The sequence below is a fragment of the Oreochromis niloticus genome, linkage group LG10 (genome assembly GCF_001858045.2).
Source record: "Oreochromis niloticus isolate F11D_XX linkage group LG10, O_niloticus_UMD_NMBU, whole genome shotgun sequence".
In the NCBI taxonomy this organism is placed as follows: domain Eukaryota; kingdom Metazoa; phylum Chordata; class Actinopteri; order Cichliformes; family Cichlidae; genus Oreochromis; species Oreochromis niloticus.
This window is the reverse complement of record NC_031975.2, coordinates 14,437,756-14,450,562: the sequence shown is the minus strand read 5'-3', so window position 1 is coordinate 14,450,562 and position 12,807 is coordinate 14,437,756. Positions and strand designations below refer to the sequence as shown.

General features: G+C 36.7%; 1 long non-coding RNA gene across 1 annotated transcript; it reads right to left on the bottom strand.

Annotated features, from left to right (window-relative positions):
• Window positions 1-3,345: 3,345 nt before the first annotated feature.
• On the bottom strand, window positions 3,346-11,293 carry LOC112848056 (uncharacterized). The gene is made up of 3 exons (XR_003221967.1): window positions 10,295-11,293; window positions 7,831-7,865; window positions 3,346-3,432 (listed from the first exon to the last, which is right to left on the bottom strand). It is a non-coding gene; the product is annotated as an uncharacterized LOC112848056 (long non-coding RNA).
• Between the last annotated feature and the right edge of the window lie 1,514 nt (window positions 11,294-12,807).

Below are 12,807 nucleotides of genomic sequence, written 5' to 3'. Positions count from 1 at the left end.
TGAATTTAATGATTTGAATGAGTAAGTGGATAATTTTGGCAATATAGAGTAGGTTTAGTTTTTCCAACCCACGATCCTGTTGGATACAAGGAGAATGAAACAAGTAATAAGGATTGATATGCACTAAATACATAAATACAGTTATAAAGGTATTTCTTTAAAAGAACTTAGATGAATTGTGTTATTTTATGTTATTTTAAAATAACTTGATATCAAGATATATCTTGTCTTCAAAGGTACATTACAGTATACAGATCTGAATAGTATTTGTGTCTGATATTTATTCATAAATTATTAAGTTGTGTCTCCTTCCATACCGACAGATATAGAACGTGAGAAAAAGTTGCCTTCAGAAACGTTTTATTAAAGGCAGCATATTACCAGTGGTTACTTTTCATTGTAAACGTGCCCTCTGATGGCAAAGGTAATTAAATTACCAAAGGAGAAAGTGAGGTGATATAGTTATTATAGTTAAGTCTGATTATTCTTTTAACAGATAACATTAAAAATATTGTCATACTGTCATACTCTATATATACAATTAACAACAAACATTCAGGATGAACAAACAAAACACCTTTAGGAGTAGATTATATGCATCTTTATTTACCTGAAAACTCCATATAGCTTACTTTGGGTATATTCTGTGATACCAATGATTTATTACTGTAATATATTACTATTACCTATCGTCTATAAATATCTATAAGTCTTTATGGAAATTTAACCCAGTAGACAACCTTGAAATCAGCTTTACAAAAGGTCTTAGTATCAGAAAAACAAAGAAGTTGGTAGACTTAAGGGCCACACAGAGTATGTTGTTATTTAAATTTAGATTTTAAAAAATTAGGATAACTGCTACCTGAAACACCTGATGACAAAACCTCGCTACCTTTAGGCACACAGGAGGCTTTGGATTGTGGGTCATATCAAAACAAGCTTTTGCAAGCTCCAGTTTAACATTATGCATATCAGAAAACATAAGTAAATACTAACTGAAGACTTTATTCACACATATTCACACATTCACAAGTGCAAGCAGTCTGCTTCTACTGACATTCACACATCTGAGCAGTGGAACTGCAGACTGAGCCTGTGGAAACTCTTTAAAAGAGGTTGATCTAGCAACATATCATCTTTAACTGTCTGGCTGGATGCCTATTTGTGGAGCTGGTCATCAGACATTACGTCAGCATTTTTTATTTCCCCCCCGCTACATAAAACCTCTGTGAAACCACTAGACGTCACATGCTACATCCCTACATTTTAGTCCTGGGAAGGGTTTAATTGCATCATAGAATGTCAAATGCAAAATCAATATTTTAGCATTTCTATCACAAATCCAAAGGGCATTGATTATTTAACAAATGTAAAAAACAGAATAAGAAGATTTCTCAGACATATAACCTAATTTAGCACTGTTATAGAGAAAGCATGAAGGAAAAAGGTCTTTCCCTGTTTGTTTTGTGGACCAACATTTTTAAAAAAAATATTTTTTAATATATTACAAAAAAAAATGTAAAAAAACAAAACTAACTAACAAAAAAAGCCTTAATAAGTAAGTAAGCATTAATTCTGTCATGCAAATTAGTTACCTTTATTTAATGAACTGCATTAAACTTCAAAAATGGTGCTCCATGATACTGGCTACCTTGGACGGGTTGCCAGTCCAGAACAGACCAAGATGTTCAGTGGTTGAGTTAATGGATGGATGGCCAAATATTGATTAAAAGTATTATTAGAAAAAAAACCTAAACACTAAAGACAAAGACATTAACCACCCTTTGGGAGTTTTTTTCTTCTTCTTTTAATCGTTTTATTTAAACACAACCGAGTTTTTGTAAAATAATTGTTGTTTTCTTTGAACGTCTGACAGAAACCAGAATTACTAAATAGGTCTTTGGTATAGCATAAAGCTTTATACACAAGTCAGATGATGTTCATATGGCTGATCAAAGATTACTTTTAGAAGTTCTGAGTAAACAAAATTCCGCTGACAGGCTGTGCTTCTGATCCTGCCTGTGCTGTACAACACCACAAAAAGAACGGCTGTGTTTGTGTGGGATCTGTATGTGTGTCTTTGTACTGATATTTCCTTTGTCACATACATGAAGTCAAATCAAGCTTACCTTTTACTAATCCTCACTCAATGGTGCCATAACAAGAGGCTACATGTATTTGCCGTATTTGTATTTGTTTCTCTATCTAAGTAAAATCCACACACCACTATTGATATCATCAAGTCTTCCACAGTCCAGGGTTGTCATCGTTTATCTTCTTTTGTCGGTTTTACCCTGACCACTTGTTTTCCTCCTTTTCTTTCTCTCTTCTTTATAGTGTCCATAATCCTGCCTTTGTTGTTGTGATCATGTTTGTATTTCCAACATAATTGGATGAAGGACTGCTGTCTAGACCGGATTGGCACATCAATTGTTAGCCATCCATCTTTACGGATGACTTTACTGTGCCAGATAACATTCCATCGATGAAAAGAATGGGAAGAAAAGAAAAGGGGCTTCGGGGGAACCGAGGAATTAATTTAAAATCACTGAGCATTTGAGAATGAGTGGCAAGTATTCATGTTGATATAAGTGTTAGTGTGTGACTATCTGAGCGTGTCTCTTTGTGTTTATCATACAAGCCTGTGCATGTTCATAAATTCACAAACTTTAACTTAATGTTAATGTGCTCCGACTTGTTCCCATATATGTTTTTATATATACCAACTGCTGAAAACTGTTAACATGCAGTTAACAATTTCAGATCTTCTGCATTCATAAAAAATGAATTATCATTAAATGTCAAATTTTCAGGAAGTCATAGTGCAGAGAGGAAGGAAATTTATTAACGGTATGTAGATGAACCCAACTAATGGAAACAACACCACATGACCTAAAATTGCAGTAATTCACAGTTAGAAATGTCAGTGCCTAAAAGATACTGCAGTGGCTTAAAGAAGACTGGGGAGAATGCAAATTGGATATTTTTTATTCCCCAACTTTTAATAATCTAGAATTGTTCTCCAGTATGAGAGTTTATCAGAGAGAAAACACTGTGATCACAAAGCTGAACTGCTCCATTCTATAAGCCTGGGGCCACTCTGAGCCACTGGGTGGTACAGTACTTATAACAGCCCATTAGCTGCTGAAAGAATGACCTAACCCAAAAATGACCCAACAGATCCAGCATTTGTTCACATTAGCAGAAACATTAGTAGAATCACGTTCACTCTTAAAGTCAGTATTTATATTTTGTCTTTCATCTGCTGTCACTTTATCACATTTGATTTTTTTCTTCATGACATTGAAAAAACAAACAAACAAACATTTGGAACATAGGAAATGTATTTCTTGCATTCTTTTATTGTCAGTAGGTAACATATATTCCTCTGAGAAGCTGGATCACAGGTTCCACATTTCCTCTTGTGTGTATCTGAAAGCAAATTATTGAATGGCAGAAAAAAGTAGTATTTTATTATATTTTTTATTAATTATATTATATTTTAGAAATTAAAATAAACAGAAGTTGACACTGGTGAGACTCCTGTTTTAGAATTCAAGTCCAGCAGTTTAATTTTATTTTTATAACACCAGTCAACACAAAAACAGTTGCTTCAAGATCACACAATAATAAACAGAAAGCCCCAACTATCAGATGATCCCCTTTGGACAAGCACATGTGATGTTGGGAAGCAAGAACTCCTTTTTAACAGGAAAATATTTTGAGTGGAATCAGTCTCAGGTTGTGGCAGTCATCTGACTTCACTAATTGAGGCAGGTAGGGCAGATAGAGAGAGATAAAGAAATAGAACACAAACTATGCGGGAGATAACAGATAACAATACTGCATGCCAGTAATGCAGTATTGGCACATAAATGCATGGGAAGTGAAAAAGAATGAGCGGACTGGTTCTGATATAGTGTTTCTTAGCTCTAACTGAGCACTCAAAGTGCTTTACACAATTTGCTTCATTCACCCATTCACATAAGCAAAATCTGGATTAGAGAAGCTAATGTGGAAAAGATATGATCTCTCTTTCTATTTCCTGTCCGTACTGGGTTGGCTGTGGCTCAGGAGGTAGAGCAGGTCACCTACTAATTGGAAGGGTGCTGGTTTGATTCCAGTCAGCATACCAAATATCTTTGGGCGAGATGCTAACCCCTAGTGGCCCTTCAGTGCATCCATTGGAGTGTGTTAAATAGAAATCAGTTGCATAGGAAAAGTGCTTGCATGAATGAGGCAAGTTGTATAAGAGGGCTTTGAGTGTTCAGTTAAGAGTAGGAAAGCGCTATTTAATTAGCAATCCATTTATCATTTACTCTGATGTTTTGGATCAACTAAAGGTCTTTCAAGGACCTTTGAGAACAACCTGATAATCTGGAACACAAAAGTCCAGCCTAGAAGTAATAAACCCATGAACTATTTTTTAGCATCCACGCATAGACATTAGGACATTTCTCATTTTTGTGATATCTGTTTAATGTGCACGCTGAAGGGCATATCCTAGTTATAAATGACTCCAAATTTCCTCATAGTGTTACTGGAGGCCAGGGTAATGCCATCCATAGTAAATACCTGGTTAGAGACCATATTTCTGAGGGGTTTGTTGCACCAAATACAATAACCACATATTTTTTCAAATTTGGAAGTATAAGATTACAGATAATCCAGGTCTTTAAGACATGCCTATGACTTAATTAATTGAGTTGTGTGGTTTTACACATAATACACATTTAGTAATCAGGTAATCTATCAATTAGAAATACTTTCGTCTTATTAATGAGCAATATGAAATATTCAAAAGAGGAACAAAAACAGGCCTTTCAGAATGAACTGTCTATTTTTAGTCATAAATGTGGGTGAAAAGTTCACATTTAAATCGTTTTACACAGTGGCGCATGATAAACAAAGCATCGAGAAGAAAGAAAGAAAGAATTTGTGTTGAGAATTTTTTATAATCGAATTATTCAAATTACTCGATGAAGCATTGCAGCTTTATTATATAAATTAAAAAACTACTAGTCCCACAACAGAACCCTGAGGAACTCCATGGCGAACGTTATATTTGATGAACAGTCCTCTTTTACATCAATTTGAATTATTAGATAGATACCATGCAAACCAGGACAGCACCTTCCCTTTAATACCAGTACTGTGTATTCTAGTCTCTGTAGTAAAATGCTGTGAGCAGCAGTATTGAATGGTGCATTGAATAAGCTTCACTCGTGGGGTTTCTGTGCTATGATGAGCTCTAAATCCTGACTGAAACGCCTCAGATAAACCTGTCCTGTGCAGATGACATAGTTCTAAAAGAACACGTTCTTCAAAATAGAGAGATTCAACTCCTTCCTTAAGTCACAAACTAACAATAGGTCAGGACCCCTTGTTCTCACATTCAACACACTGTGTACCCATTTAATGTCATTCTCAGTGTAATGCATAATCCAGAAGATTTCATTCGAAGTCCATCAGTGCCTGAAGAGATCAAAAGTTTTCTTCTTATTATTAATATCATGGGACATGTCACACTACTAAAGAACATAATGATGGAGTAGTTTATTATGGATGGGAGAAGTTTACCTTCTTACCATCATTTCATTAAGGCTCTGAAAGAATGTATTTTCATTATAACGATCTTTTCCAAAACATACAAGTAAAAACACAAAAGTCTAAAAGAAGCGGCCTCGCATACATGAGATGAGAATGCTTATTTTCTAGGTATAATTTGTCTGACATATGTCACCAACACTCCTCCAACCATCTTTCGTGGACTTAAAGTATATCCACAGGCAAGATGCTATTCAGGAGCACGAACTTGGATGTAGAAAAGGGTACTCATTATTTTGAAATGTGACAAAAGGACATCAGTATGACTTGGTAATTAGGATGTTATGGTACCATACATTACCACCACCACAACCCTGTGCTACAATAGTGTCATTATATCTGTTTTTGCTGACCAAGAGACAATAATCACATTTCCTGTGGCCACAAGAGGTCCATGTCACACAAACCTAAATAGAGGCCACATTGCTAATGAACTTTTAAGGCTACTTTTCTGAGCCCTTCCCTTCTTGTCTGCCTTCTTTTGCCTGTTTATCATTTTGTCTGTTCCTTCCCTCTTTTTTTCAGCGTTCTCATCTTTTACCCCCTAAACCTTCTTTTTAGCCCTCTCTCCTTCTTCACCTAGGGTTCATAACTGCTTTCATTACACCTATCCTAAAAAAGCTCTAAACAGTGACTTTACTCCTCTGCCAGTATTTTCATTCCAATTCCAGTAGCTTGTATGTTCTATTTTGTGGTCATCAGAGGCATTGGAACAAACTGTTGCGCCCCTTTTTTTCTTTTTTCTTCTTTTCTGAAAAATCTGGTCTTTTCCAACTACAAATTTTACACTCTGAACTAAGAAGGAATAGGTTTGACTTGAGGATTTATTGAATGGCATTTTAAATGTCACCTCACAGCACTAGAAAGGCTCTTCAGCTATAGTAATTAGATGAATATTTAACAAGCACATTATCTGTTCCTGACAGCCAAAAACATTCAGAAAAGATGGGCTCATTGTGCTTATTATGGACACAATGAGCCATTACAGGTATTGTTTCTTGCTCACTCTAAAGGTGACACTTCTTCTTAGTCACTACTGATGTAACAATGCCTTGCTTTCCATGGTAATGCGATATAAACAACAACAACTATACATTTTAAATGTCATCTCCCTCTCTGATGCTGTCTTTCTCCGCTACTCCCTATGTCTTTAGTTTTCTGTCATACATGAATACAACGATTCTCCCTTTATACATCCTGGCCTCCTAGTGGTACTTTTCCTGAGTCACTGTGAAGATGGAAGAATACGTTTAAGCTCTCACGATCTTATATATCCATTTCAAGCTGTATTTAAAACAAATGTTTTCCTGTTTTTAGCTGCCATGTGGTACTGCATGTCCTTTAATCATGCCTGTAAGTAAATGATATGTGCATTTCATAAATTGTACACAAGCATGTCAGATTATTGTGTACACCTGCTAGATGTGATATTTGATTCAACCTCATGTTTTAATTTGTGTTTTTATATTAGTGAGTTTTTTCTGATTATACTGGGAATAAACATATACCAGAGTACATTATGAAATATGCAAATGAAAGCACAGTATTGCTCATAATTCACAGGTAACAACGCAACTAATTTAAAGGAACAAATAAGGATTTATTAACATGTAAAATTATATACTATGTAAATATAGCACTTAATGGCTAACCTTGCAGTGTAAATGGAAATAACTTCCTCACCTCATTTGGATTAGTGCATTTGACTTAATGTAGTCTACTTTTAATAAGTTTACTTGCTCGTATTGTGTGATCTAAACTGTTGTCTGCATACTGAGTATTGCTATAGGTGTAAGACTGGGAAGAGTGGGACTTTACATTCAAGTCTTTTGTTTTTTAGTGTTGTGATTATTGTTTCAGTGAATGCGCAATGAGCATCTGTGTGTTTTGTGGCCAAGAACAGGTTATAAAGATATTGCTATAGAAACAGGCCACTGTGATTGAGGCTATTGTAGCAGTTAATGTAGGGTTCCAATGTAAATAAAACCAGTGTCTGTGGCACAGACTGATCAAGCCAAGCAATGTTTCTTCAATGTTAAATAATTAATGACCAATTATTTTTAATATATTAAGTTGACAACAATGAGTAACTAAAGTAAGACATAATGATACAAAGACCAAAAGAAAAAAAACTGTAGAAAAGTTTTTGCTGTGCTATTTTTTGCTTTCACTTTTTGCATACTGAATAATTAAAGAATGGAATCAGTGTATAACTATACTCACCCCAGAGCAGCAGCTGCATGTGATGGCTATCAGCGCTGTATACATATGCAAAAACACAAACAGTCAGCCACAGCAGGATTAGACAAAGGCATACGTGTATGTTTTGATCCTGCTTTGCTTATTCACCCATGCACACATATGCAAACACACACACAGACGCACTCTCTCTCTCTCAGCAGGATCAGATCCAGGCATTAGTAGTTTTGATCCTGATCAAGTGCTGCTTCAGATAATGTTGCCCTAGTAATTTACAAATGGTTCTTTTAGTCATTCATAAAGGTAAATCACTAATGTCGTATAGTTAATAAAAGAAACATAGCTCCCAAAAATGCATGCCTTTAACATTGTTCATGTGTCACTGTTTGGTTGTTATGGGTTTTTTTCAGTAATTTATTCATTCTTTATGTGTTCTAATGATCCCCTATTTCAATTCTTAAGACTTCCCTGCTTTTCTGACTGCTCAGTCACCTCAGGGCACAATCTGAAAAATGGTGCACCATTTTGGTTTCAGGCTCTGAGTTTGTTTTTTTTTTCATGGGTGTATTTTGAGTTTATCCAATCAACAGCAATGTGTATATAAATCATAGACTAAAAGATAAATGGCTGTTGTCATACTGGAACCTCACCATTAGTATTTTGGCCACTGCTAGTTGGTTTTCTGGCAAAAAAAACTGGCTATAATCACAGAGTACGAAGTTAGCAGCTAATGCTAGCAAACTTGATTAGCAAGCTGTAACCCTAGAAGAGCCTAGTAGGTCATTTTAACCCCTTGGCATATTAATTTTTAATTTTAACTTTGTTAAAATAAAATGGGCTTATTCATTAATAAATAATGAATTTTGACTCCTATAACATGAGCCAAAGTTAGCTAGATGTGATTGATAAATAAATATATAGGGGACTACAGGGAGGCTGTTAAATTGATGCATTTAAAAAGTGTTTAGGTTTCATAATGTTTTGTCTCAAGTGCCATATTCTGCCTTTAGTTCCTGGATGTGCCAGCCTCAAGTGCCAAATCCAGGAACTTAAGATTTATTTATTTTTTTTGCGGGGCGGGGGTTTGGTTCCTGTCTGGCAGCTTTTGCAATCAGAATTATGATCTGAGTGCACTGTTGTGCCAAACACATTTTCCTTTTCCAGATCAGCTCTATAAATTCTGTAAAGGTTGTTGTTCAGGATTTATCTGATTATTTCTTCATTTCTATTCGTGTCATTTCAGTTATTACATATATGTGATGTACAGTATGACAATGTTTAAGGTGGGACAGGCAGAAATATAGAAAAGGGGGTGGGGGTACAAAGAGGTACAAACAGAAATACGTTTTGCCAACTGCCGTAACTGTAACAAAAATAAACATACAACACCCGGAACACAAACATTTTAAAATGCACCTGTACTTAAATCAACAATCTTCTTGTGGTGTTTGTGAGTCTCTCTCTGTGTGTGTGTGTGTGTGTGTGTGTGTGTGTGTTTGTCTTTTTCACAAAATGCACTTGAAAATGAGGATGGGAAGCTGCAATAACACACCCAGAAGCCCCCAAGAGTACCGAAGACCTAAGGCCACATATCCCATCCCAGCAGGAGGAGGAGGAAGACCCTAGATGGTGCACCCATGGCCAAGGGTGGGAGTCCCAGAGATTTAGGCATGACAGGCAGCCGACCACTCTAGAGGATGGCCACCCCAGTACGAGGGCTCCAGGTGCCCAAGAACCGCCTGATTCCAGGAAATCAAGTTTTTGACAAGTCTGTGTTGCCATGATGTTTATTTTTCAAATACCTGAGGTCCTGTTTGGTTTTTTTTAATTAATTAATTTACTTTTGCAGTGCAGACTGGATCGTCGTAGATACAGTGCTTTCGTACCACAGTAAAGTTAATGCATTAACCTTTATATTTAAACAAACACTTTGCAATACTTTGATAAGGGCAGCTTAGATCTCTCAAGCCCCTCTGCTCAGCTGTTTCTACTCTTCTAATCAGTCACACTAAGGATTTAAACTTCCAGCCTTCCACCTCTCTTTTGCCAGTGTGACAGAGTGCTTCATGTTGTGGCTTTCCAGCATTCTGTTTTGTTTTTCAGAAAGCCAGGATTTTTGAACCTTTGCTTGTACTTTGAATTGTGCCGCAGCCTGTTCTCTGTGTTTTGTTTGCCTGCCTGGTTTTTGAACTCTTGTACCTGTAGTGAGCAAAGCTGGGGTTTTTTCTTTGTTGTTTGTTTGTTTTTTCTTGCTTGTCGGGTTTGTTCTTTTTTCGTTGTTGTTGTTGCTGTCTTTAGAACCCACCTTTACATGCTGCATTGTGGTCATCACTGAGCTGAACCTTTGACATCATTAATATAGAGAGAACCGTTTTGCTTTCTAATTATTCCATTTACCTTCTGTCATACCAGTCTAGTTAAATGAACCAATCAGTATATGAACAGGGTAAAAAGAAAAGTGTGTCATATGAAAATCTGTTGCAGTTACCTTGATTCTGTGCAGGTTTATCTCTCCTTGCTTCCTTTTTCCTGTTCTAGAGAACACCACCACATGGCCTTACTCATGTATATAATGGTTTCTATTCCAAAGTGTTTAATACAGACAGTACAAAAATAAAAGCTTCCTGTTGTTAATTTCTAAGTCTGTGCATAACCCCAGTCCCTGCCTGAGTCCCAAACCATAGCCCCTGGAATTGGCATTAATTGCTTGTGAGGGGAAAGTAATTATCTCAGGTAATTATTACTCTGGGTAGAGTGAGAAGCTGGAGAACCCTTCTCTTCCAGATCCCTGTGGAGAGAAGTAAAAAGAATTCTGCCTTTAACAAGCTTTAATTGGAGGGGCAGGGCCCTCAGAGCTATAAGCTCTCATGCCTATAAGGTTTGCGGTATGTATATATTCAAAGACAAAAAAAGCAGACAAACATCTATCTGCACAACCATTAAGGGAGATGCCTTTGTCTTAGCCTTTACATTAATATTTTTTGCACTCAGTTAGCCCCTAGTGGGAAGTTAAATAGACAAAAATAATTTAGTTTAATTTAAACATTTAAAATAGTCCATCTTGCTGAAATAAGGCAGGATGTACACCTCAATTATCAATTTTTGCCCTGTGTATGAAAACCATCACTCTTTAGAACATTACAGAAATTTGTCCCCATGAGATCATGGGCCAGAGCACATGGGCTCATGAAATGACATCACTGTGGAAGAGTGTCTGATACTGAAAGATATTGTCTTCAACCATCAAAGAAGTAAGGCAACTGAAAGTAACCAGTGAACTTAGAAATCATAAAAGAAAAGTTGTGTAATGATCCCTCTGGAGATGTGCCGCATCACCTGCTGTGCAGCAAACATGCCAGTCAAACAACAGGTGGTCAGTCCTCTGTTAAGCCTTCAGATCTGTAAATATATACATACAATGACACACACTTTTATACAAAAATGCATGTATGATCACACATACATATACAATCACGCATACACGTTAGGGGCGATGAATAAAAATAAAAAGGTCCAGACACTGACTATGTTATTGTCTTCCAGACTTCTGTTTTGTGATTCAGGGTAACGAGCCAGAGGCTACAAGGCCCAGGTTAGGGTTGGGGTAGGAGGGGTCACTAAAAACTAGCATTTAAGAGAAGGAGTTCTTTCGATTTACTTGAGAGCTACAAAAGTGGCAACCAAAGAGTCACAGAGTATAAATGTTTCTCAGAACTTAAAAAAATTAGACAGAACACTAGCCTGTTCTACTTCATCTCTTTTGTTGTGGATTCCCATTGGTGAAGTAACTACCCTGTAAGAGGTGGGAGAGGGCCAGCAGTCACCTGCACCAGGAAATAACAATGCTTTCACACTTAAGTATACAGAAAATTTGAGCTCTGCAGAGTTCTGAACTCTTCCTGCTTTCTCTGTCACCCTCTGGACCTTCTCTACTGTGACCTGACTTGGCTGTTTTCTGCTGATAGTCACTATGCTGTGCTTTTTGTTCATTACCACAAGAAGTGTTGCCTTCTGTTGTTCTGTCCTCTTGTGCTGACCAGTTTGCTGTTGAGTGCTACCATTCTTGTCCCAGCTGTTATTTTCTGGTGTTACTGTGCTAGCCTGTCTTTCCAAAGTAGTAAAGGGCAGTTACTTGGACTTACGTATTGGATTCTATCCGTGTAGCATTTTAAGTAGCGCCTCCTGGAGATTAGTGCCTTTGTTGCCATGAGTTGACATTGTAAGGATGGCCTTAGTATGAACTCTCTCTTGTGGCTGCTGAAGAATTTCCAAAAGCTAAAGGTCATCTTTTTTGTAATGGAAATAGGAACTTGTAATCAAGATGTTTACCACTTTCAGATGGGTGTTTAAGATCACTTACTGGAAAATGTACCAATTCAGTTTCACTTTCATTCAGGCATTGTAAATATTTCTGAAATGCCTACACTTGTGTCGTTTCTATTCATCGTGTTCTTTAACACTGACATCTATAAAAACAGAAACAAAAACAGACAAATTATAGCTTTTCTTTTTCAAAAAACATACAAAACCATTACCAAATATATAGAAAATATCCATTGGAGGTCCCCAAAAGGTGATTCTATTCATCTGGACGTAGCGTTTTCAGTGGGAGAAACGTTTTGTCACTTATCTAAGTCACTTCTGGATGAGTGACGAAACGTTTCTCCCACTGAAAACGCTACGTCCAGATGAATAGCATCAACTTATGGGGATTTACTTACCTGGATGAATGAGCATGCATCAAGATATCAACAGGAGGATTAAATTTTATTGCAGAAACATCTGAATATCTGAAATCCCAGGAAACTCATTTTTGTAAAGTGGAGTTTACTCCATATCAAATACAAAACAGTTTTGGATGGCTACTTGATTTGGTACTTGTAGCAGATACTCCACACTAATGTGCAAATTGAGTGAAAGTTGGTAGGGAGAGGTTATAGGGGCCAGATTAGAATGGGGCCTAAGGGTGTACTCACACTAGGCACAGTTGACTTGTGCCAT